We start from the raw sequence: 25,036 nt of genomic DNA, 5'->3' as shown, positions 1-25,036 counted from the left end.
CAGTCACAAACATTTGACTGGCACTCCCCCCTCTGGGGAGTCTCAGAAGAATTCTCGTGGCATCATTGTATGCAATTTGCAACCTCTGCATGCTAGATTTTTTTGTCAACATAATGTAATCCTGGCTAAGGGACTTAATCTTAACAGCCAGAAAATTGAGCAGCTCATCCTCCACAATTATCTTGCCATCAATTGCCCTGTATATCTTTGGTTTTAATCACAAACATTTAAAAGCAGGAACTGCCAATCTACCACCTGCAACGTCTGCCATGTCCAAAAAAAACAAACAAACTCTGAAGGCAGAGGTTGGCGGGCAGGACTCAACTGCCAGAGGCTGACAGGCTGGGCTCCAATGCCAGAGGCTGACAGGCGGGGCTCCAATGCCAGAGGCTGTGCCCAAATGCTGATGGGCAGGGCCCGAGCAACAGAAACTGGAGGCCTCAGTCAGAATGCTGGAAGCTGGTGGGCTGAGCCCAAACACAAGAGGTTGGCATGCCAGGCTCAATGCCGGAGGCTAGCAGGCTATGCCCAAATGTCGGAGATGAAGGGGCTGGGCTCGATACCAGATGAGTGACACTAAATCAAATCAAATCAATTTTATTTATATAGCGCCAAATCACAACAAACAGTTGCCCCAAGGCGCTTTATATTGCAAGGCAAAGCTGTTGTGAAAGTGTAGTGACACGGACCCACAACAGGGGGCGCAAATGAACGGCCAATAGATGAGCCAAAAAGTAACAATTTAATGTTGTGAAACGTGCACAACGAATATACAGACAACCTCAGAATATAATTACAGTCAAATCACAAAGGTGACGTGTGGGCAGGCTCGAGGATAGAAGACGTCTGTCCTGAGATGAACCGGAACCACACGATTTCCTCCGCCACCGAACCCAGAGAATACTGGAGCCGCCAAGTCCCGAATTCCCAGGTGATCACCGTCCCCGACTGTCGGATCTGGTACTGCTTGTTGTGAAAGTGTTGGAACACGGACCCACAACAGGGGGCGCAAATGAACGGACAATGGAGGAAGTCAAATAGCACTTTTACTGTTGTGAAATAAGCACAACAAGCACGACAGATCACAATAGCAAATAATAAAGTCAATTCACAAAGGTGTCATGTGGGCAGGCTCAAAGATAGAAGACGTCTGTCCAAAGCAGAACCGGAACCACACGATTTCCTCCGCCACCGAACCCCGGGGATACTGGAGCCGCCAAGTCCCGAACTCCCAGGTGGCCACTGCCTCCGCTTGTCGGATCTGGTACTGCTGGCGAGGAACAAAAAGTTAGATGTGGGTGCGTTTGCACCCAGCAACACGGATGGTGAAAAAAACCACCTCCACCTCTTGTCAGGAAAATGTGAGTACTTATCAAAAAGGGTTCAATACAGTCTCCAGCTGCAAGTACTCACCAACCACTGTCAAAACACAAGCAACAAAGTCACTGTCTGAAAGACAACACAACGGCTGAGTTCGTTACCTCCTCGGTAGAACGATATCTCGGCAAAGAGGTGGAGATGACGTCTTGCTGATATACCGATGCAGATCAGATGAGTGGTGACAGCTGTCATAGGTGATGAGTGTCAGCTGTCACCCCGGCTGCTCCTGTGAGGCGGCAGCGCTCTCTGGTGCCTGGAGCCCGCACTCCAGGCAGGGCGCCCTCTGGTGGTGGTGGGCCAGCAGTACCTCCTCTTCAGCGGCCCACCCAACAGGACCCCCCCCCTCAACGGGCGCCTCCTGGCGCCCGACCAGGCTTGTCCGGGTGGCGGCGGTAGAAATCGGCCAGGAGGGCCGGGTCCAGGATGAAGCTCCTCTTCACCCAGGAGCGTTCTTCGGGTCCGTACCCCTCCCAGTCCACCAAATACTGGAAGCCCCGGCCCATCCTACGGACATCTAAGAGCCGGCGCACAGTCCAAGCCGGCTCGCCATCGATGATCCGGGCAGGAGGTGGTGCCGGACCCGGAGTACAGAAAGGTGAGGAGTGATGTGGCTTAATCCGGGACACATGGAAAATGGGATGGATCCGCAGTGAGGCCGGAAGCTGAAGCCTCACCGCGGCTGGACTGATGACCTTGAGGATTTTAAATGGGCCGATGTACCGATCCTGCAGTTTTGGTGAGACCACTTGGAGGGGGATGTCCTTTGTTGACAACCACACTTCCTGCCCTGGCCGATACGCAGGGGCCGGGGTCCGCCGACGGTCTGCATGGGCTTTCGTCCTCATCCGGGCCCTCAGCAAAGCAGAACGGGCGGCACGCCACACCCGACGGCACTTCCGTAGGTGGGCCTGGACCGAGGGCACACCGACCTCTCCCTCAACCACTGGAAACAAGGGAGGCTGGTACCCCAGACACACCTCAAAAGGGGAGAGGCCGGTGGCTGACGACACCTGGCTGTTATGGGCATACTCGATCCAGGCCAAATGGGTACTCCAGGCCGCCGGGTGCACGGCCGTCACGCAACGCAGGGCCTGTTCCACCTCCTGATTGGCCCGTTCTGCTTGCCCGTTGGTCTGGGGATGGTACCCGGATGAGAGACTCACCGTGGCCCCCAGTTCCCGGCAGAAGCTCCTCCAGACTTGCGAGGAGAACTGGGGACCGCAATTGGAGACAATGTCTGTTGGAATCCCATGCAGCCGGACGACGTGGTGGACCAGGAGGTCCGCTGTCTCCTGGGCAGTCGGGAGCTTCGGGAGGGCCACGAAGTGGGCCGCCTTGGAGAATCGGTCCACTATCGTGAGGATGGTGGTGTTGCCCTGGGACGGTGGGAGGCCCGTGACAAAATCCAGGCCGATGTGGGACCAGGGGCGATGAGGCACGGGCAGCGGCTGGAGCAGTCCCGAAGCCCTGCGATGATCAGCCTTGCCCCTGGCGCAGGTGGTGCAGGCCTGGATATAGTCCCGGACGTCGGCCTCTAGGGACGCCCACCAGAAGCGCTGCCGGACAACTGCCACGGTTCTTCGCACCCCTGGATGACAGGAGAGCTTGGAGCCGTGACAGAAGTCCAGGACTGCAGCCCTAGCCTCTGGTGGGACGTAGAGTCTGTTCTTCGGTCCAGTTCCGGGGTCCGGGCTTCGTGCCAGGGCCTCCCGGACGGTTCTCTCTACGTCCCAGGTGAGGGTGGCCACGATAGTGGACTCCGGGATGATGGGTTCCGGTGGATCCGACAACTCCATTTTGACTTCATCTTCATGTACCCGCGACAAGGCATCCGATCTCTGGGTTTTGGTCCCGGGACGGTAGGTGATCCGGAAGTCAAAACGGCCGAAGAACAGTGACCAGCGGGCTTGCCTGGGGTTCAGCCGCTTGGCGGTCCTGATATACTCTAGGTTCCGGTGGTCAGTGAAAACCGTGAATGGCACGGACATTCCCTCCAACAGATGTCTCCACTCTTCTAAAGCCTCTTTCACCGCAAGGAGTTCTCGATTGCCAACGTCATAGTTCCGTTCGGCCGGGGTCAACCTGTGGGAAAAATAGGCACACGGGTGAAGGACCTTATCGGTCCTCCCGCTCTGGGAAAGCACAGCTCCTATCCCTGAGTCCGAGGCGTCCACTTCAACCACTAACTGGCGACTAGGATCGGGCTGCACCAGAACGGGTGCAGACGAGAAGCGCCGTTTCAACTCCTTGAACGCGGCATCGCAACAATCCGACCAGGTGAAGGGGACTTTTGGTGAGGTCAGGGCTGTCAGGGGGCTAACTACCTGACTGTAGCCCTTAATGAACCTCCTGTAGAAATTAGCAAAGCCGAGGAACTGTTGCAGCTTCCTACGGCTGGTGGGTTGGGGCCAGTCTCTCACCGCCGCGACCTTGGCCGGATCAGGAGCGACGGAGTTAGGGGAGATGATAAACCCCAGGAAGGACAAAGAAGTGCGGTGGAACTCGCACTTCTCGCCCTTCACAAACAGCCGGTTCTCCAACAACCGCTGCAGGACCTGACGTACATGCCGGACATGGGTCTCAGGATCCGGAGAAAAGATGAGTATATCGTCCAGATATACGAAGACGAATCGGTGCAGGAAATCCCGCAAGACATCATTAATTAATGCTTGGAATGTCGCAGGGGCGTTTGTAAGACCGAACGGCATGACCAGGTACTCAAAGTGACCTAAGGGGGTGTTAAATACCGTCTTCCACTCGTCTCCCTTCCGGATCCGAACCAGGTGATACGCATTTCTAAGATCTAGCTTGGTGAATATTTGGGCTCCATGCAGGGGCGTGAACACTGAATCCAACAAGGGCAATGGGTATCGGTTACGAACCGTGATTTCGTTCAGCCCCCTGTAATCAATGCATGGACGTAGTCCGCCATCCTTTTTCCCCACAAAAAAGAAACCTGCACCCATCGGGGAGGTGGAATTCCGGATCAACCCGGCAGCTAATGAGTCCCGGATGTAGGTCTCCATTGATTCGCGCTCAGGTCGTGAGAGGTTGTACAGCCTGCTGGACGGAAACTCAATGCCTGGAACCAAATCAATGGCACAATCGTACGGGCGGTGCGGGGGAAGGGTGAGCGCCAGATCCTTGCTGAACACGTCCACAAGGTCATGGTACTCCACCGGCACTGTCCCAAGATTGGGCGGGACTCTGACCTCCTCCTTAGCCTGGGAACCGGGACGAACCGAGGAACCTAAACATACCCGATGGCAGGTCTCGCTCCACTGAACCACTACCCCGGAGGGCCAATCGATCCGGGGATTGTGTTTTAACATCCAGGGGAACCCGAGAATCACGCGGGAGGTGGCAGGAGTCACAAAAAACTCGATCTCCTCCCGGTGGTTTCCTGACACCACCAGAGTTACTGGTGGTGTCTTATGTGTGATCAAAGGGAGTAGGGAGCCATCTAGTGCCCGTACTTGCACAGGTGAAGTAAGTGCCACCAGAGGGAGCCCTGCCTCCCTAGCCCATTTGCTGTCTAGCAAATTCCCTTCAGAGCCCGTGTCCACCAGTGCTGGGGCCTGAAGGGTTAAATCCTCATAAAGGATTGTAACCGGGAGTCGTGTGGCAATATGGGTGTGTCCCACGTGAATGTCTTGGCCCACCCCTAGCCCAGTTTCTAGGGGCGGGCGTTGGTGTTTAACCGCTCGGGGCAGTCCCTCACCTGATGCTCTATCGAGCCACAAACAAAGCACGCTCCGCGGACCAGCCTCCTCTGTCTATCCGGGGGTCTAAATGTGGCCCTGCTCGTGTCCATAGCTTCATCAGCAGGGGGAGCTGTAAAAACACGGAGCGTAGGGGCCGTGGAGCGTGAGGAGGGCGGAGCTCGGTCGGAGCTGGAAGGGAGAGGGACGGCGCGTGCCCGGCCACGCCCTTCGTCTCGTTCCCGACGGCGCTCTTCTAACCGATTGTCTAATCGTATAACCAGATCAATAAGCCCATCTAAGTCCCGCGGTTCGTCCTTAGCCACCAGGTGCTCCTTTAGGACCAACGACAGTCCGTTTACGAAGGCGGCGCGGAGGGCAGTGCTATTCCAGCCGGACCTCGCAGCCGCGATGCGGAAGTCGACTGCATAAGCAGCTGCGCTCCGGCGCCCCTGTCTCATTGACAGCAGCACGGCTGAAGCGGTCTCTCCTCTATTTGGGTGATCGAACACTGTTCTGACCTCCCTCACAAACCCATCATATGTCTGAAGGAGCCGTGAATTTTGCTCCCAGAGCGCTGTAGCCCAAGCGCGTGCCTCACCGCGAAGCAGATTTATCACATAAGCTATTTTGCTGGCATCAGTCGCGTACATGACGGGACGTTGTGCGAAGACGAGCGAACACTGCATAAGAAAGTCCGCGCACGTCTCCACACAACCCCCGTACGGCTCTGGAGGGCTTATGTATGCTTCCGGGGAAGGTGGGAGGGGTCGTTGAACGACCTGTGGAACGTCACTGTTACGCACAGGGTCGACAGGAGGGAGAGCCGCAGCAGCGCCCTGAGGGCGTGCTTCGACCTGCGTGGCGAGAGCCTCCACCCTGCGGTTAAGGAGGACGTTCTGCTCAGTCATTAAATCCAACCGAGCCGTGAAAGCGGTGAGGATTCGCTGCAACTCTCCGATCATTCCTCCTGCGGACGTCTGTGCGCCCTGTTCTTCCATTGGCCATTCAACAGCCGGTTGACGCCCCTCGGGATCCATGACGTTGGCCGAGATATCCTGTTGTGAAAGTGTTGGAACACAGACCCACAACAGGGGGCGCAAATGAACGGACAATGGAGGAAGTCAAATAGCACTTTTACTGTTGTGAAATAAGCACAACAAGCACGACAGATCACAATAGAAAATAATAAAGTCAATTCACAAAGGTGTCATGTGGGCAGGCTCGAAGATAGAAGATGTCTGTCCAAAGCAGAACCGGAACCACACGATTTCCTCCGCCACCGAACCCCGGGGATACTGGAGCCGCCAAGTCCCGAACTCCCAGGTGGCCACTGCCTCCGCTTGTCGGATCTGGTACTGCTGGCGAGGAACAAAAACAGTTAGATGTGGGTGCGTTTGCACCCAGCAACACGGATGGTGAAAAAAACCACCTCCACCTCTTGTCAGGAAAATGTGAGTACTTATCAAAAAGGGTTCAATACAGTCTCCAGCTGCAAGTACTCACCAACCACTGTCAAAACACAAGCAACAAAGTCACTGTCTGAAAGACAACACAACGGCTGAGTTCGTTACCTCCTCGGTAGAACGATATCTCGGCAAAGAGGTGGAGATGACGTCTTGCTGATATACCGATGCAGATCAGATGAGTGGTGACAGCTGTCATAGGTGATGAGTGTCAGCTGTCACCCCGGCTGCTCCTGTGAGGCGGCAGCGCCCTCTGGTGCCTGGAGCCCGCACTCCAGGCAGGGCGCCCTCTGGTGGTGGTGGGCCAGCAGTACCTCCTCTTCAGCGGCCCACACAACACTGCTGGCGAGAACAAAGACAGTCAAGTGTGGGTGTGTGTACACCCAGTAACAATAACGGTGGGAATGCCACCTCCACCTCTCACTCAATATGCTGATGTGTTTGCAGTGATCCCTCAGAGAAAAAGAGTGCCGTCCTGCACTCACTCAGCTTCCACAAAACAAGGAACCGGTACGCCTGCAAACACTCACAATGTACAGATTACAGATAAACACAAAAAGGCTGAGGATATTACCTACAATGAAGTACGGTATCTCGGCAACGAGGTGGAGATAACGTCTGGTCTTTATGGAGTGTGATGATGAAGAATGTGTGACAGCTGTCAGGAATTAATGAGTGACAGCTGTCACTCCCGGCTGTGTCCGTGGCGGCAGCGCCCTCTCGTGCCTGAAGCCCGCACTTCAGGCAGGGCGCCCTTTGGTGGTGGGCCAGCAGTACCTCTTCTGGCAGCCCACACAACAGGACCCCCCCCTCAACGGGCGCCTCCTGGCGCCTGACCAGGTTTGTCGGGGTGTCGGCGGTAGAAGTCGGCCAGGAGGGCCGGATCCAGGATGAAGCTCCTCTTCACCCAGGAGCGTTCTTCGGGTCCATACCCTTCCCAGTCCACCAGATATTGGAACCCCCGGCCCATTCGACGGACGTCCAGGAGCCAGCGCACAGTCCAAGCCGGCTCCCCGTCAATGATCCGGGCAGGAGGCGGCGCCGGACCGGGAGCACAGAGGGGTGAGGTGTGGTGAGGCTTGATCCTGGAAACATGGAACACCGGGTGGATCCGCAGTGAAGCTGGGAGCTGGAGCTTCACTGCGGCAGGGCTGAGGACCTTGAGGATTTTGAAGGGTCCAATGAACCTGTCCATCAGTTTTGGTGACTGTACTTGTAGAGGGATGTCCTTCGTCGACAACCACACCTCCTGCCCGGGCTGGTATGCAGGGGCCGGGGACCGCCGGCGGTCTGCATGGGTCTTGGCCCTCATCCGGGCCTTCAACAAGGCAGAACGGGCGGTGCGCCACACCCGACGGCACCTCCGAAGGTGGGCCCGGACCGAGGGCACACCGACCTCTCCCTCCACCACGGGAAATAATGGGGGCTGGTACCCCAAACACACCTCAAATGGGGAGAGGCCGGTGGCAGAAGACACCTGGCTGTTATGCGCATACTCGATCCAGGCCAGATGGTTACTCCAGGCCGTCGGGTGCGCGGATGTTATGCAGCGGAGGGTCTGTTCCAGTTCTTGGTTGGCCCGCTCTGCCTGTCCGTTCGTCTGTGGATGGTACCTGGACGAGAGGCTCACGGTGGCCCCCAGTTCCCTGCAGAAGCTCCTCCACACGTGTGAGGAGAACTGGGGACCACGATCTGAGACGATGTCGGTGGGTATCCCATGCAGACGGACGACGTGGTGGACCAGGAGGTCTGCTGTCTCCTGGGCTGTTGGGAGCTTCGGGAGGGCCACGAAGTGGGCCGCCTTGGAGAATCGGTCCACTATCGTGAAGATGGTGGTGTTGCCCTGGGACGGCGGGAGGCCTGTGACGAAATCCAGGCCGATGTGGGACCAGGGGCGATGAGGCACGGGTAACGGCTGAAGACGTCCTTGGGACCTTTTATGGTCTGCCTTGCCCCTGGCACAGGTGGTGCAGGCCTGGATATATTCCCGGACGTCGGCCTCCATAGACACCCACCAGAAGCGCTGCCGGACAACTGCCACGGTCCTTCGCACCCCTGGATGACAGGAGAGCTTGGAACCATGACAGAAGTCCAAGACTGCAGCTCTGGCCTCTGGTGGGACGTACAAACGGTTCTTCGGACCGGTTCCGGGGTCCGGGCTCCGTGCCAGGGCCTCCCGGACGGTCTTCTCCACATCCCAGGTGAGGGTGGCCATGATAGTGGACTCCGGGATGATGGGCACCGGTGGATCCGACAGCACCGTTTTGACTTCGTCTTCGTGTACCCGGGACAAGGCATCCGATCTCTGGTTCTTGGTCCCGGGGCGATAGGTGATCCGGAAGTCAAAACGTCCGAAGAACAGTGACCAGCGGGCTTGCCTGGGGTTCAGCCGCTTGGCGGTCCTGATATACTCCAGGTTCCGATGGTCAGTGAAAACCGTGAATGGCACAGACGCTCCCTCCAACAGGTGTCTCCACTCCTCAAGAGCCTCTTTCACTGCAAGGAGTTCTCGATTGCCGACGTCATAGTTCCGTTCAGCTTGGGTCAACCTGCGAGAAAAGTAGGCACACGGGTGAAGAACCTTATCGGTCTCTCCGCTCTGGGATAGCACGGCTCCTATCCCTGAGTCAGAGGCGTCCACTTCAACCACGAACTGGCGGCTAGGGTCGGGCTGCACCAAAACTGGCGCAGTAGAGAACCGTCGTTTCAACTCCTTGAACGCGGCTTCGCAACGATCCGACCAGGTGAAGGGGACTTTTGGAGAGGTCAGGACTGTCAGGGGGCTAACTACCTGACTGTAGCCCTTAATGAACCTCCTATAGAAATTAGCAAAGCCGAGGAACTGTTGCAGCTTCCTACGGCTTGTTGGTTGGGGCCAATCTCTCACCGCCGCAACCTTGGCCGGATCAGGGGCGACGGAGTTAGAGGAGATGATAAACCCCAGGAAGGACAAAGACGTGCGGTGAAACTCGCACTTCTCGCCCTTCACAAACAGTCGGTTCTCTAATAACCGCTGCAGGACCTGATGTACATGCTGGACATGGGTCTCAGGGTCCGGAGAAAAGATGAGAATATCGTCCAGATATACGAAGACGAATCGGTGCAGGAAGTCCCGCAAGACGTCGTTAACCAAGGCTTGGAACATCGCGGGGGCGTTGGTGAGGCCGAACGGCATGACCAGGTACTCAAAGTGACCTAACGGGGTGTTAAATGCCGTCTTCCATTCGTCTCCCTTCCGGATCTGAACCAGGTGATACGCATTTCTAAGATCCAGCTTAGTAAAGATTTTGGCTCCATGCAGGGGGGTGAACACGGAATCCAACAATGGCAACGGGTATCGGTTGCGAACCGTAATCTCATTCAGCCCCCTGAAATCAATGCATGGACGGAGTCCACCATCTTTCTTGCCCACAAAAAAGAAACCTGCCCCCATCGGGGAGGTGGAGTTCCGGATCAGCCCGGCAGCTAATGAGTCCCGGATGTAGGTCTCCATTGATTTGCGCTCAGGTCGTGAGAGGTTGTACAGCCTGCTGGACGGAAACTCAGCGCCTGGAACCAAATCAATGGCACAATCGTACGGACGGTGCGGGGGAAGGGTGAGTGCCAGATCCTTGCTGAAGACGTCAGCAAGATCGTGGTACTCAACCGGCACTGCCGTCAGATTGGGAGGGACTTTGACCTCCTCCTTAGCCTGTAAACCGGGGGGAACCGAGGATCCTAAACACACCCGATGGCAGGTTTCGCTCCACTGAACCACCACCCCAGACGGCCAATCAATCCGGGGATTGTGCTTCAACATCCATGGGAAGCCCAAAATCACGCGGGAGGTAGAAGGAGTTACAAAAAACTCAATCTCCTCCCGATGGTTTCCAGACGCCACCAGAGTTACTGGTTGTGTCTTGTGTGTGATTAAAGGGAGGAGGGTGCCATCTAGTGCCCGCACCTGCACTGGCGAAGGAAGCGCCACCAGAGGGAGCCCTACCTCCCTTGCCCATCTGCTGTCTAGCAGACTCCCTTCTGACCCCGTGTCCACCAGTGCTGGGGCTTGAAGGGTTAAATCCCCGCTCAGGATTGTAACTGGGAGTCGTGTGGCAATCTGTGTGTGTCTCACTTGAATGTTATGACCCCCCCTTAGCCCAGTCTCTAAGGGCGAGTGTTGTTGTTTTGGCCGTTTGGGGCAGTTTTTCTGTGTGTGCTCAGTTGAGCTGCAGAGAAAACACTCTCCACGGATCAGCCTCCTCATTTTGGCCCTGTGCGTTTCTCTAACAACGTCAGCAGGGGGAGCTGTTGCCCCACGGAGCGCTGTGGCTGTGGAGCGTGGGGAGGGCGGCGCCTTTTCGAACCCGGAAGGGAGAGGGGCGGCGCGTATCCGGTCACGTCCTTCGCCTCGCTCCTGACAGCGTTCCTCCAACCGATTGTCTAACCGTATAACGAGATCGATAAGCCCATCTAAATCCCGCGGTTCCTCCTTAGCTACCAGCTGCTCCTTCAGAACCAACGACAGTCCATTTATGAAGGCGGCGCGAAGCGCAACGTTATTCCAGCCGGACCTCGCAGCCGCGTTGCGGAAGTCGACTGCATAAGCGGCTGCGCTCTCGCGTCCCTGTCTCATTGACAGCAGCACTGTTGAAGCGGTCTCTCCTCTGTTAGGGTGATCAAACACAGTTCTGAACTCCCCCACAAACCCAGTGTATGCTGATAACAACCGTGAGTTCTGTTCCCAGAGCGCCGTAGCCCAGGCGCGTGCTTTACCCCGAAGCAGAGCAATCACATAAGCTATTTTACTAGCATCTGACGCGTACATGACGGGACGTTGTGCGAAGACGAGCGAACACTGCATAAGAAAGTCCGCGCACGTCTCCACACAACCTCCGTATGGCTCAAGAGGGCTTATGTATGCTTCAGGGGATGGTGGGAGGGGTTGTTGAACCACCACTGGAACATTTATATCCTGCACAGGGTTGGCAGGAGGACGAGCTGCAGCAGCGCCCTGAGCGCTCGCCGCCATCTGTGCGGAGAGAGCCTCCACTCTGCGGTTCAGGAGGATGTTTTGCTCGGTCATTTGATCCAACCGAGCCGTAAAGGCGGTGAGAATGTGCTGCAGCTCACCAATCACGTCTCCTGCAGACGCCTGCGCTCCCTGCTCTCCCATTGGTCGTTCAACAACCGGGTGACGCCCCTCGGAGTCCATGACGCTGGCCGAGATGTCCTGTTGTGAAAGTGTAGTGACACGGACCCACAACAGGGGGCGCAAATGAACGGCCAATAGATGAGCCAAAAAGTAACAATTTAATGTTGTGAAACGTGCACAACGAATATACAGACAACCTCAGAATATAATTACAGTCAAATCACAAAGGTGACGTGTGGGCAGGCTCGAGGATAGAAGACGTCTGTCCTAAGATGAACCGGAACCACACGATTTCCTCCGCCACCGAACCCAGAGAATACTGGAGCCGCCAAGTCCCGAATTCCCAGGTGATCACCGTCCCCGACTGTCGGATCTGGTACTGCTGGCGAGAACAAAGACAGTCAAGTGTGGGTGTGTGTACACCCAGTAACAATAACGGTGGGAATGCCACCTCCACCTCTCACTCAATATGCTGATGTGTTTGCAGTGATCCCTCAGAGAAAAAGAGTGCCGTCCTGCACTCACTCAGCTTCCACAAAACAAGGAACCGGTACGCCTGCAAACACTCACAATGTACAGATTACAGATAAACACAAAAAGGCTGAGGATATTACCTACAATGAAGTACGGTACCTCGGCAACGAGGTGGAGATGATGTCTGGTCTTTATGGAGTGTGATGATGAAGAATGTGTGACAGCTGTCAGGAATTAATGAGTGACAGCTGTCACTCCCGGCTGTGTCCGTGGCGGCAGCGCCCTCTCGTGCCTGAAGCCCGCACTTCAGGCAGGGCGCCCTTTGGTGGTGGGCCAGCAGTACCTCTTCTGGCGGCCCACACAACACAAAGCCATACAATAATTACGGAAAAACCCCAACGGTCAAAACGACCCCCTGTGAGCAAGCACTTGGCGACAGTGGGAAGGAAAAACTCCCTTTTAACAGGAAGAAACCTCCAGCAGAACCAGGCTCAGGGAGGGGCAGTCTTCTGCTGGGACTGGTTGGGGCTGAGGGAGAGAACCAGGAAAAAGACATGCTGTGGAGGGGAGCAGAGATCAATCACTAATGATTAAATGCAGAGTGGTGCATACAGAGCAAAAAGAGAAAGAAACACTCAGTGCATCATGGGAACCCCCCAGCAGTCTAAGTCTATAGCAGCATAACTAAGGGATGGTTCAGGGTCACCTGATCCAGCCCTAACTATAAGCTTTAGCAAAAAGGAAAGTTTTAAGCCTAATCTTAAAAGTAGAGAGGGTGTCTGTCTCCCTGATCCGAATTGGGAGCTGCTTCCAGAGGAGAGGAGCCTGAAAGCTGAAGGCTCTGCCTCCCATTCTACTCTTACAAACCCTAGGAACTACAAGTAAGCCTGCAGTCTGAAAGCGAAGCGCTCTATTGGGGTGATATGGTACTATGAGGTCCCTAAGATAAGATGGGACCTGATTATTCAAAATCTTATAAGTAAGAAGAAGAATTTTAAATTCTATTCTAGAATTAACAGGAAGCCAATGAAGAGAGGCCAATATGGGTGAGATATGCTCTCTCCTTCTAGTCCCTGTCAGTACTCTAGCTGCAGCATTTTGAATTAACTGAAGGCTTTTCAGGGAACTTTTAGGACAACCTGATAATAATGAATTACAATAGTCCAGCCTAGAGGAAATAAATACATGAATTAGTTTTTCAGCATCACTCTGAGACAAGACCTTTCTAATTTTAGAGATATTGCGCAAATGCAAAAAAGCAGTCCTACATATTTGTTTAATATGCGCATTGAATGACATATCCTGATCAAAAATGACTCCAAGATTTCTCACAGAATTACTAGAGGTCAGGGTAATGCCATCCAGAGTAAGGATCTGGTTAGACACCATGTTTCTAAGATTTGTGGGGCCAAGTACAATAACTTCAGATGTTGAGCCAACATCAAAAGAACAGACGGCCTTGAACTACTTACAGAGGCACTATCACCACTAGACTGTTACAAGTCTTTCCCCAAAGGACATTATAAATAAAAGTTAATTTTTCTTTTTAAAGTTTAAGAATGGATGTCACAGACAACACAGACAGTCATGCACGTTAATCAACTCAGCATCTCTTCTCATCCATGCTCATGCATAATGTAATAACTACTGAGGCATAAAGTTGATCAGCCACAGCATGGAATTATGGGAAAGAGTCATGGAAGCTAGGCTAGAAAAGAGGTGAAGAGCTGTAAGAAGCAATATGTTTTCACGCCGAGAAAGAGCAAAACTGATGCAATGCTTGCTCTGAGAGTGCTGATGTCAGAAGAGCAAGAAGGGGTTGCACCACGCTTGTGAATTTAGAGAAAGCTTGTGACAGGATGCCAAGAGAAGAGCTGTCATATGAGAAAGTCGGCCAAACACAAACTTAAGGCCAAACCTTAAGTGAGGGTGGTGCAGGATATGTACAAAGACAGTATGACAGCTGTTCGATGCACAGTAGGAAGTACAGTTGCATTCAGGGTGGAGATGAATTTACTCAAGGATTGGCTCTGAGCCATTTGTTATTTACAGTGATGATGGACAGGGTGACAGATAAGATGAACCAGGAGTCACCACAATGATGATGTTTGTAGATGACATTGTGATCTGGAGTGATAGTAGAAAGCAGGTTGAGACTAACCTGGAGGGATGGAGATATGCTGTGGAGAGAAGGGGAATAAAAGTCAGGAGGAGCAAGATGGAGTGTGTAAATGAGAGGAAGCCTGGTGGCACAGCATGGTTGCAAGGAGAAGGGGTGGTGAAAACAAATGAGTTTAAATACTTAAATAGTAATGGACAATGCAGTTGAGAGATGAAGAGAGCGCAGGCAGAGTGGAGCGGTGAGAGGAAGGTGGCAGGAGTGATTTTTGTTTGAAGGATATCTGCAAAAGTGAAGGAAAGTGTACAAGACAGTAGTGAGGGCAACTACATTGTACAGTGCTAACAATGGTTTTGCGAACAAGAAGACAGGAGGCAGAACTGGAAGTGGCACAGCTGAAAATGCTGCAATTTTTTCTGGGAGTGACAAAGATGGAGAGAATTTTGAATTAACACATCACAGGGTCAGCATAAGTAGGACAGGGACCCAGAGTATATAGGAAGAAGAATGCTGAGGATGGAGCCACTCAGCAGTAGGAGAAGGGGGACAAAGAGCAAGTTTATGGATGTGGAGAAGAAGGCCATGCATGTGGTTGGTGTCACAGAGGAAGATGCAGAAGACAGGGTGAGATGGAAATGGATTGTCTGCTGTGGTGACATCAAACAGGAGCAGCCACAAGAAGCAATGTTGAAATTCTCAAACAGCTGAGGACTACTGAATCTTCTATTTTGTGCTATGTTGGCATCTTTTAACATGCGGAATGAACATAACACAAAATAAAGACAGGGTGTCCTTTCATATGAGTGGCATTTCCTATGCTTTCATGATTGAGGCACATAGTGTCCTATATGGGGGTTAAGACGTGGCAGTGCCCAAAGGATAGTTTGAGCAGGTAGCTCAATGGATAAACAGCTGGCTTGATAATATGTAGCTAGAACTGTATTCAATCCTGCTTGATACCTGTCTGTGTGCTTGGACAAGGCACTTAGGTATAGAGCCACTAAGCTATTCAAGGCATGAAAGAATTGTCATGGGCATCACTAATAATTTTATTTATTAGCATTTAAATGGGGGATTCATAATATGACATTGTCCTATGATTTAAATTAGCATTGTCTAGAAAAAAATTAATAAAAGGTTCCCCTGAAGGGTAAAATTTCAAAAGAACAGACGGCCTTGAACTACTTACAGAGGCAATGGTTGAGACCCATACAGTCGATGACAGTGACATCATAGATTCATCACACAGACTTGAGTGATCGATTCTGGAAGGACATGGTGACAGCCAGTCAGAGTAGAGAGGCACAGTGACATCATTGACTGGTCTCTCTCTGGTAGCCCGACAACCGGCCTGGGCTATGGTTACTGGCATCCATCTTGGAGTGAGATTTCCCACTCCTAAACAACCAATAGGAGAGCAGCGCTCGTGCAATACCAAAGTAAGGCTGACGTCAGCGTCTCGGCCATCAACTAATCACAGGCAAGGAGAGAGCAGAGGGTGCCAAATCTGGCTTCAGAAAGTAAAACCTTCCATGTTTTGCTTCTACCTGTGCACCTGTGCAATACAGTGATCTCAATAATTAGCTCATCCACCTGCCTGAAGAGCTGAACTAATTACAATCAGCTGGTTTATTGGGAAGATGGAACAAATATGTGGCTGGACTTTTACACAGAAGCGCTGTGGTTTTGGAGCATTTTCCGCCATGTTGGATTAGCAGCCAGAGAGATAGCCCTGAATTGGCCCTGAATTGGGCCATGTTTCTCGTATATTACGTAAAAGTGAGTGAGAAATAATCACTTCTAAATTGAAGAAAAGCTGTTTTTGTAATCTGATAACACCTCTGAAGTGATTTACAAGACATCTCATGGACAACAGCGTGCATGCTGTGTGCAGACATGACCAATAGTCAAAAGTAACTTCGTCTTTTCAAAACCTTATGCATATTCACATGCACAGACCGTGTTAAAGATATTTGTTATGGAATATAGAAAATATTCCTTATGGAATTCCCCCAGATAAACATGATCTCTTTATTAAAATGAGCTATAATTTACAAGACATTTCTAAAATAATCCCACATTATAATTTCTTGGATTTGAGCAGAAACTACCTATGGGACACCCAACGTTGACTCAACGTTGATAACATGTTGAGTCAGGTCATGACGTTGAGGCAACGCAATATCTATGTATATTCAATGTCTATCACGACGTTGGCTCAATATCTGGAATCAACCGTGATTCCACATTGTTTCTACAGTCCTTTCCAACCCCACTTCTTCTTCTTCTTCCCTCCTTTGATGGCGGGTGGCACCATCACCTTAGGTCCATACGCACCTAATGTACCGGATGTGTCATGGATGTATAGATACTTCAGGTTACATTCTGGTGTGTGTTGAGTGCAGAAAAAAATAGCAATAAACAAAAATAACAACGCCTACACTATAATAGACTGTGTATAGATCTATATTTAGTGGCATGCTTTAGTATAAACCCTGAGCCTCTCCCAAATCGGATCAGATCAGATCAGGCCTACTGAATATAAAATTCATGATTACTGTGATAAACTGACAAAGCTAACTCAGAAACATGTCTTGGGGCAACTTGCGCAAACTGCACTCTGTTAACTGTATATTTTGCAAATAATTGTTCAGTATACACTGTTTGTTAGCTACCAAAATATGTTTTCATAGACATATTATTATCCAGACGTCCCACTGCCAATTATAAATTTGTCAGTTTAGTGAATTTGGGTGCCCCCCCAAACAAACAAACAAACAAACAACACAACAAAAAAAACCCCAACAAAACAAAACACTAACAAAACCGGTTTGATCCCACTACTCCCACACTTGGTGAAAATGTGCCACTAATTGCATCGTCTAGATGGCCACTGGAGGCCGCTGTTGCGCGGATGTCAGGTGTAATTTTCCTTTAATTTGACCAAACACTTCAGTTAATTGAACTGTATATGGTCATACAAGCTCACCATCACCACCAATTTATCTTATCGGGAATGTTTTTAAAACAAAAAGATTGCTGACTTTACCCGCCAAAAAAAAAAAAAAGTTCTGTGTAATGTTATTAGTATTTTGCATAATATCTTAAATGTCAGATGTTTGTGGATTGATCCTTTTTAAAATTCTTAACAGATTCCTGAAGGTGGTAAAAAAAACAACAACAAAGGTTTAGCCTGTGCAGGCTGGATTTATGTTTCCATCCATGGTAACCCTGCTTGAACAATACTGATCTTAGTGGATCATGTTTGCTCAATTACTCAGAATAAATCTCAGAATAGTTGCGTTGTGTGCTAAATTGGTTTTGTAGAATATCGCTGAACGGAGCTCGGTTTCGTGTACGGTAAACCTAGAATGAGTGGATTTGTTTTTGTTCGTGTTTTGATAATACAACAAATGTCCAGCAGAGTGCGCTGTCAGATAAATTAATCTGGGATCCATCAGGTCACCAGTCATCTTGAACATGAACATGACATGAACAATTTCGTGCTTTTATTAAAGTTTAACCCCCCCCCCCCAATCCATTAAAATAACGGAGCTTCGTGTTTTTTGCAGAGGGATTTTTTTTTTTTTTGCAGAGGTAATTTTAGTTCTTCAACCAGTGGGTCATCGTCCATGAGCCTCTCAAAAATAAAACTCGATCAACACCAATTCAAAACTTTTCCTTAAAGCTTAATCCAGCCAACCGAAGTATTCTTGAAATTATTAAACGAGAATATAAATAGAGACGTGGCTCCGTTATACAGGTCAGTTTGAGTGACACCCCAAGTCACCCAATGAGATGAAGAGCCTCTTGGTTTTATCCAATGGCTGCCTTTGTTTCATGCTCACGCGTTGACGATGGATGCCTTAAATTTGCTCACCGGTACCTTCCGGATTATTTTATGCGAAGCATCTGCATCAACTTTTGAAGTGTAACAACACACACATATAAATAAACTGTGACATAAAAATGCCCTGCATTTCTGTGAATTGAATTTGTATCAGTTGATATTAATCCTTCGGCGTTCTGCTTCTGGTTGTGTGTCAACTGAAACAACAAAAAACATATTTTTTTTAAATGTATTTTTTAAATATTATTTATTTATTTATTTTTTGCATTTGCCAGTGGTATTGTGGGTGCAGAGGTTCATTTTAATACAGATGAGACTGGAATGTATGGAAAAGAATACATTCCATGGAATTTTTTACCCAACATACTGTACATAACACAAACCACATTTTACAGTTGAACCACAATGTTAGATACATAAAAGCACACAAACACATATATTCATATATTGGACCTGGGTGTTCATTGGATGCTGTATTTTTTTTTTTTTTTTGGTGGAATTTTAATGTATTTTTAGAATTATTTGTCACACCTCATGTAATGAATTTGCTCATGTTTTACTAATTGAGTAAGTATTAGATTAGATTACATTTATTTGACAATAAAAGTACATGCACATAAAATATATAAAACATTCAATGCAGACGATAGCACAATAAAGCATAAACCTAAAAAAAACTTACCTCCATTGTGGTCCTCTAAGTAAACAGTTCCATAGAAATACACTTGTCTTCATACAAATGTATTAGTTAAGATTGAGAAAACAAATTTACTGCAATTATATGCAATTCGGAATTTTTAAATGTATTTTTTGCATTTGCATAGGTTGTTTTAATACAGATGAGACTTAGAAACATTTTATTTTCCCAGATTAAGTTGATATTATATGCGTATTTAAACCATCGTCCTGTTCTTTGTACAATGTTACTTTGAGACGTCTGAAAGCTGGACTTACATAAGCAAACCCCCATTGATTAGAGGTCTTCAGAAGAACGTTTCGTCCTGAGGAAATGCCGCGGAGCAACCATCTTACCACTCCCTCTGAGTGCGGATGTTGACAAAAGCAAGGCGTGTGTTCTGTACATATAATTGTGCTAAAAACCTTGTGTTCAGGAAAAAAAAATTATTTCCCTCTTCATCTGCTTCATGCTACAGAATCCGAAGATAGGCTTCAGCACCAATGGACCTCATCGCCTGCATAGACTTCCTTATTCTTCACATGAAGAAATACATCCAGATCTTTCAAACTATAAATTGAACTGGAACTTGGGATGATAAAAGACTGTGGGTATATGATCTGCCGGGAGTCGAGGTTTTTGATCTATCCTGTTGAAACATGCATCTAAACGGTCAGACCATATGACAGACGTTCAGCGAAGAACACACTTGTCCCTTCTGATGTTCGCTATCCACATATGCAGTGATGATTAAAAGGCAATCTCTCACATGCGTGGTTATTTTGGGTAAACATACAGTAAATAACCTTAAATTGCATGTTGCATGTAGTTGTGTACATTGTGATGAAAGTCATAAACACACACAGGGTTATAGCTACATTTTGGAAATAATAATAAAAACACTTAATAAATCCCAAAATGTTTAGCCATTGAAGGGAAAATCAACAGCAGAAGCCCAATAATGTAGTACCCCTCCCATATCACTGTTTATTATCCACAGGAATGTTGCAATGACATCAAATGCATTTACACATAAACAACTGCAGTAATTTTTTTCCCCACACATACGGGAGAATCAGAAAAAAATGAGAAATGAATAAAACTAATAATTATACATGGTGTAAATGATCCATCGTTTAATATCTACTTAATATCCATGACATGGGGAGGGGGCATAGTAAAGGCATGGCAACTTAAGCCTGGCTCACATGGCAAGATAATTAGGCTGATAACGGACCCATTCTACCCCGTCTGACAATGTTAAGGACGCCCCGATTATCATAATGATGCTAACGTTATTCTTATCAATATTCCTGCTGTGTGCGGTGTGTTAAGATCACTCTAGTCTGCTCGGAAGGACATCGGGACTAATCAGACTGCAAATCGGGGATATTCAACATGTTGGATTGTCTTGACATGGTATTGCAGCATGTGTGGTGACCACAAATGAGCACGTGAGCACAAGTGAGGTGAGAGAGCACGGAGCGAAATCCAAAATCAAAACAGCTGTTATGTCTTACCAGAAAGTCCGGTGGTTGCTCTGTCTCCACTCCTTTAACAAACACCTTTTCATTATTCTTTTGTATCATTTTTTTTCTCCATTAGAAATAGTCCACAAACTTAATTCCATTGCTCTTCCTCGTCCACGTTTGTTTACTCTGAAGTCATGTTAATTTTGAGAGATTTTGCGAGATTTCCCATCTGACATGGGAATGTTCGTGGTGTGGTGTGTTGTCTTTACCATGTGGCTGCACACCACACACTGTATGACCAAAACTGTTACATCTATGACTTTTTATCCTATGTGTGTGGTCTCTCAGGTGTTGGAAACTGACAGGCAATTTGAAAATCTTGCCGTGTGAACCAGGATTTATTTTCTTTCTTCAATTTACAATTCTTACAACTATGTCCAAACATTATTACGTGCGCTATTGGACACTGAAAGCACTCAAACCATGATGACATATTAATTACACGTGTCATGTATTTATTTTGACAGCCATTCAGACACAGCCCAACTCTACCTCAAAAATATTGTATTATGATGTAATAAGATACATTTAAATATTATATACATTATAAAACAGACAAATGTAAATCAGAAATAAAATCAATTAGATTTCATATCCTTCTTATTACAAATACTGAGCAACATGAAGTTAACGCTGGTGTAGTCTACATTATGAAATTGTTAAATTAAGCATACAAAGCACCCCCCCCCCAAAAAAAAAAACAACAAAAAAAAAAAATTCCAGAGTGCACCAGAGAAGATTTAAAATGTTCCCAGGGTGAAATGTCTCTGGATGTCCTTTTTCTTTTCTCACCATGTGATGTTTACAGTTGGTCACATTGGACCACTTCATTCAGCCCCACCAGGTGAAATTTGCTTCCGCCGCCAATGGAAAGCTAAATACAAACGTCATGATGCAAAACCATGGTCACATACACTTCACTACTGCACAAAACGACACAGTTTTTTTGTGGCATCGGTCTCGGGGAATTATACAATTAAAACAGCATGCATCCTTGTAAAGTTACAGCTTTTGTGTTACCACGCTACGGATGCGTAGGCTCACAGCTGTTACCAAGGGAGCGGTAACATGGCGGCCGGTGGGTTCTCTTTCCTCGGCCAGTGCTGTCCAGATCGTACAGAACAGCGAGTGAAATTCAAGGTGGAATCCGAGTGCAGCCCATGCCCGTACTCCATTTCCTTTTCCCTGGGCCTCCAACTGTATAATGGAGTGTGGTCTCTTGCATGTGAAACTGTGCACGGTGGTCAGCCACGTTGGGCCCTGTTTGGTTCTGTTCTGAAGCGGGAGCGGGTTGCTGTGTGGATCCAAAATGGCGTCAGTTTCGCACTGCATGGAGACAGTGTCCTCCCACAGCGCCGCAGCCAATCACAGCGCTCGTTCCTTCCTCTGAGCGCTTCCGTTGGGAGGACGTACACATAGATACGCACGCACACACACTCACAAACACACACAAGTCAAAGGCCGCTCGAAAACCGCTTGAATGGTTCGTTCGGAGAGGATTAAAACGAAGCAAAATATGATGTTTTCATGGGTTTTTTGTCATCCACGTCAGACGTCTTTTTATAAAAATGGACTATTAAAGGTTCGTTCTTGGTAGTGGCGACGAAAAAGGCAGAGCACAGAGGTATTTTAACGGGTATTTTTCTCCTGTCGTCTGGTCGTTGTTAGCGTTAGCCTCGATTGTAGCAGCCTGTTTTTGAGCTGCGATGGTTCTTGCGAATTTATGCGGATGTCTTCACTGAACACAAGGCGACAAATGGGAACATCCAGCATTGGCCGAGGATAGACTAAACCTTATCGATTGAGATATAAACTCGACTTTGGATTTTCAGAATAAGGTAAGTCAAATTTTGCTGGTTGGACGGAACGTTAGCACACGTTTACAGCAGCAGTGTGACGATTATAGCATTTGCTTCTGTTTTTCCCATGTTTGTTGCGTTTTGTTCTCTAATTTTGTTAAAATGTGCACCCATGGTATATTGTTTTATGCAGAATAGAACACTACAGATAGCCTTGGGTTTGTGGGATTTGGGGAAGACATTGTGGTAATTTGATGACATAATAAAACGGTTTCATGCAAAACCTTACCTCAGTTAAAGGTACCCGCAAGTGATGAAACTAGTTTATGGTTCATTTTTGCAAGTTTTGAGTCTTGTCTGTGATACACGGTCTGGTAAAGGGAATTAGCATGCATTGTTTGTGTACGTATTTGTTGCACATTTTCAGAACTACATGCGATATTACAGGCAACAATAATTTGCCATTTTTGTCAATGGCGATAAGAAAAAACTAGTACAATTTAGACTTTTTTTTTCGTATCAACACTGACACTGACAGTAGTTGTCAATTGACTACACTGCATACAAATGTACCTGCTATTCTTATCGTGTGCATAATTTCAAAGCATTGTAAATTCATTCAGGAAGTGTTACATTTTGGGTATTTGCTGTTTTGGTCGTTGGTGTTGCAAGGGCGTATGTCATAATAATTTGAGTTTTCATATGTATTTTCTTCATCTTTGATCCACTGGATTAATCATAATCTCTGTAAGTACTAACCAGTGAGTTGTGTGGCTAGATAAAAATGGGGGCTATTTAGTCTTTCTTTTTAAATTGTACAGAAAGGAATGGAAAACATGATAGTGTTAGAAAGAGCTTGAAGAATCAGATATCAAGCTCTCCACTTTGGTGCAGTACCAGTGCTGAGGAAAACACTGCAGTGCCACTAGTGATGTTTTCCACCAAGGTACTGTGAGTGTTTTAGCTTGTTGGAACACACTCATGTTGACTACACTGCAGAGGCAGTGATGCATAGCTCTGTCCCTTGAGTTTGCATAGGTTCAGTTTTTTTTTTTTTTTTTTTTCCTCTGCTACAGTTAAAGCATCCTTTCGAAGTGTTGCAGTTCTGTTATAGTAAGTCCTTTTTCGACTTTGGGCTTGCCACCCAGATCCAATAAGGATCTGCATGTTGATTTGAGATACCCTTATAGATGCAAGTCCACATTACATGGAGAATAACCAGGAACCTTTCCTCTCAGGAAACAAACCACACTAACTGCTTGGCCATTACGCTGCACACATCGGAGTTCTGTTATACATAATTAAAAAGGTGGTGTGTGTAGGGTTTTAAAGTAACCCTTGGTTTTTTTTTTGGTTCTTTTTTGTATTCTTTAAAATGAGCATATTTTATGTCCAGCGAATTAGAATATCTTCTGATTATAGCGTGATTATCAGCAATTCTGTATTCAAAATTATGTAGTGGGTGATGTCTGCTTCATTGGAGAAGCAGAATGTCTACTGCAAAAATAATGTGATGCATGATGGAAAAATTAGGAGTGGAGGGGTTTTACTTTCCACTCTTAAAATGCTTACTCAGACTGATAAATAATAATTTAATTACTACCATGAATTGATTGGTATACTGTTACTAATTTGTGGTGAGTAAGTGAAGGAATATACTGCTTTATCTATGTATTTATGCATCTGCGTGATGGCTGCCTCATGTATTCTGCGTCCGTTTGGTGCGTCAGTTGTGCACGTCATCAGAAAAAAATGTAATGCTTCCACAAGATGCAATATATACGAGGGCTGTCCATAAAGTATAGGTCCTTTTTATTTTTTCAAAAACTATATGGATTTCATTCATATGTTTTTACGTCAGTCATGCTTGAAACCCTCGTGCGCATGCGGGAGTTTTTCCATGCCCGTCGGTGACGTCATTCGCCCTGTGAGCACTCCTTGTGGGAGGGTCGTCCAGCCCCTCGTCGGAATTCCTTTGTCTGAGAAGTTGCTGAGAGGACTGGCGCTTTGTTTGATCAAATTTTTTTCTAAACCTGTGAGACACATCGAAGTGGACATGGTTTCGAAAAATTAAGCTGGTTTTCAGTGAAAATTTTAACGGTCTGATGAGAGATTTGAGGTGATACTGTCGCTTTAAGGACTTCCCACGGTGCGAGACGTCGCGCAGTGCTCTCAGGCGGCGTCATCAGCCTGTTTCAAGCTGAAAACCTCCACATTTCAGGCTCTATTGATCCAGGGACGTCCGTGAGAGAACAGAGAAGTTTCAGAAGTCGGTTTCAGCATTTTATCCGGATATCCCACTGTTTAAAGGAGATTTTTTAATGAAGACTGTGCGGACGGGTCCGCGCGTTGGGACGCAGCCGGCGCGGTGCGGCGGCACAGGAAAAACACCTCCGTGTTGATAACCATTTGTAAAATCAGGTGGCTTTTGATGGCTTTCAGTGGAGTGAGTATATGAGAAATTGTTTAACAGCTGGACATGTTTCCAACTTGTCCTTAAGGCTTCCAACAGAGGGTTTTTCCTGTGGCGGAGCGTCGCGGCAGCTGCGAGCCGACGCGCGGACCCGTCTGCATGTCTTTCATTAAAAAATCTCCTACATGTTTTTTTGCACATTTCATAGCACATTTCAATATTACATAATTTGTATAAATGTCTTATTTTCTTCTTATTTCAGATGCATGTACTTTGGTGTGAATGTTATTTCAAACAGATTTTTTTAAAATATGGTTCATGAGTTACACTTAGAGCAGCATAGTCTAGTCATAGTAAACCAGGGACACTCAGAGTAATATTGAGTTAACCATATCTGAGTTAAAAAAATTAATTAGTGTTACCAGCAGAAATGTACATTAGTTAGAATGCATAATGCAAAATAAATAATAATGCATTGACTATAATATGTGTGTG

At 48.1% G+C, this 25,036-nt stretch overlaps 1 protein-coding gene across 3 annotated transcripts in view; it reads left to right on the top strand.

Moving 5' to 3' along the window:
• Nucleotides 1–21,773: 21,773 nt before the first annotated feature.
• Nucleotides 21,774–25,036, top strand: part of ankrd11 (ankyrin repeat domain 11) — a 373,174-nt gene continuing 369,911 nt past the window's right edge. For all 3 annotated transcript variants that reach the window (XM_034192122.1, XM_034192131.1, XM_034192106.1), the window contains exon 1: nucleotides 21,774–22,167. The gene's annotated coding sequence lies outside the window, so the exon portion shown is untranslated. The remainder of the gene's footprint in view (nucleotides 22,168–25,036) is intronic.

Source organism: Thalassophryne amazonica, chromosome 2 (genome assembly GCF_902500255.1).
Source record: "Thalassophryne amazonica chromosome 2, fThaAma1.1, whole genome shotgun sequence".
Lineage (NCBI taxonomy): Eukaryota > Metazoa > Chordata > Actinopteri > Batrachoidiformes > Batrachoididae > Thalassophryne > Thalassophryne amazonica.
This window is presented reverse-complemented; position numbering and strand designations above follow the sequence as displayed.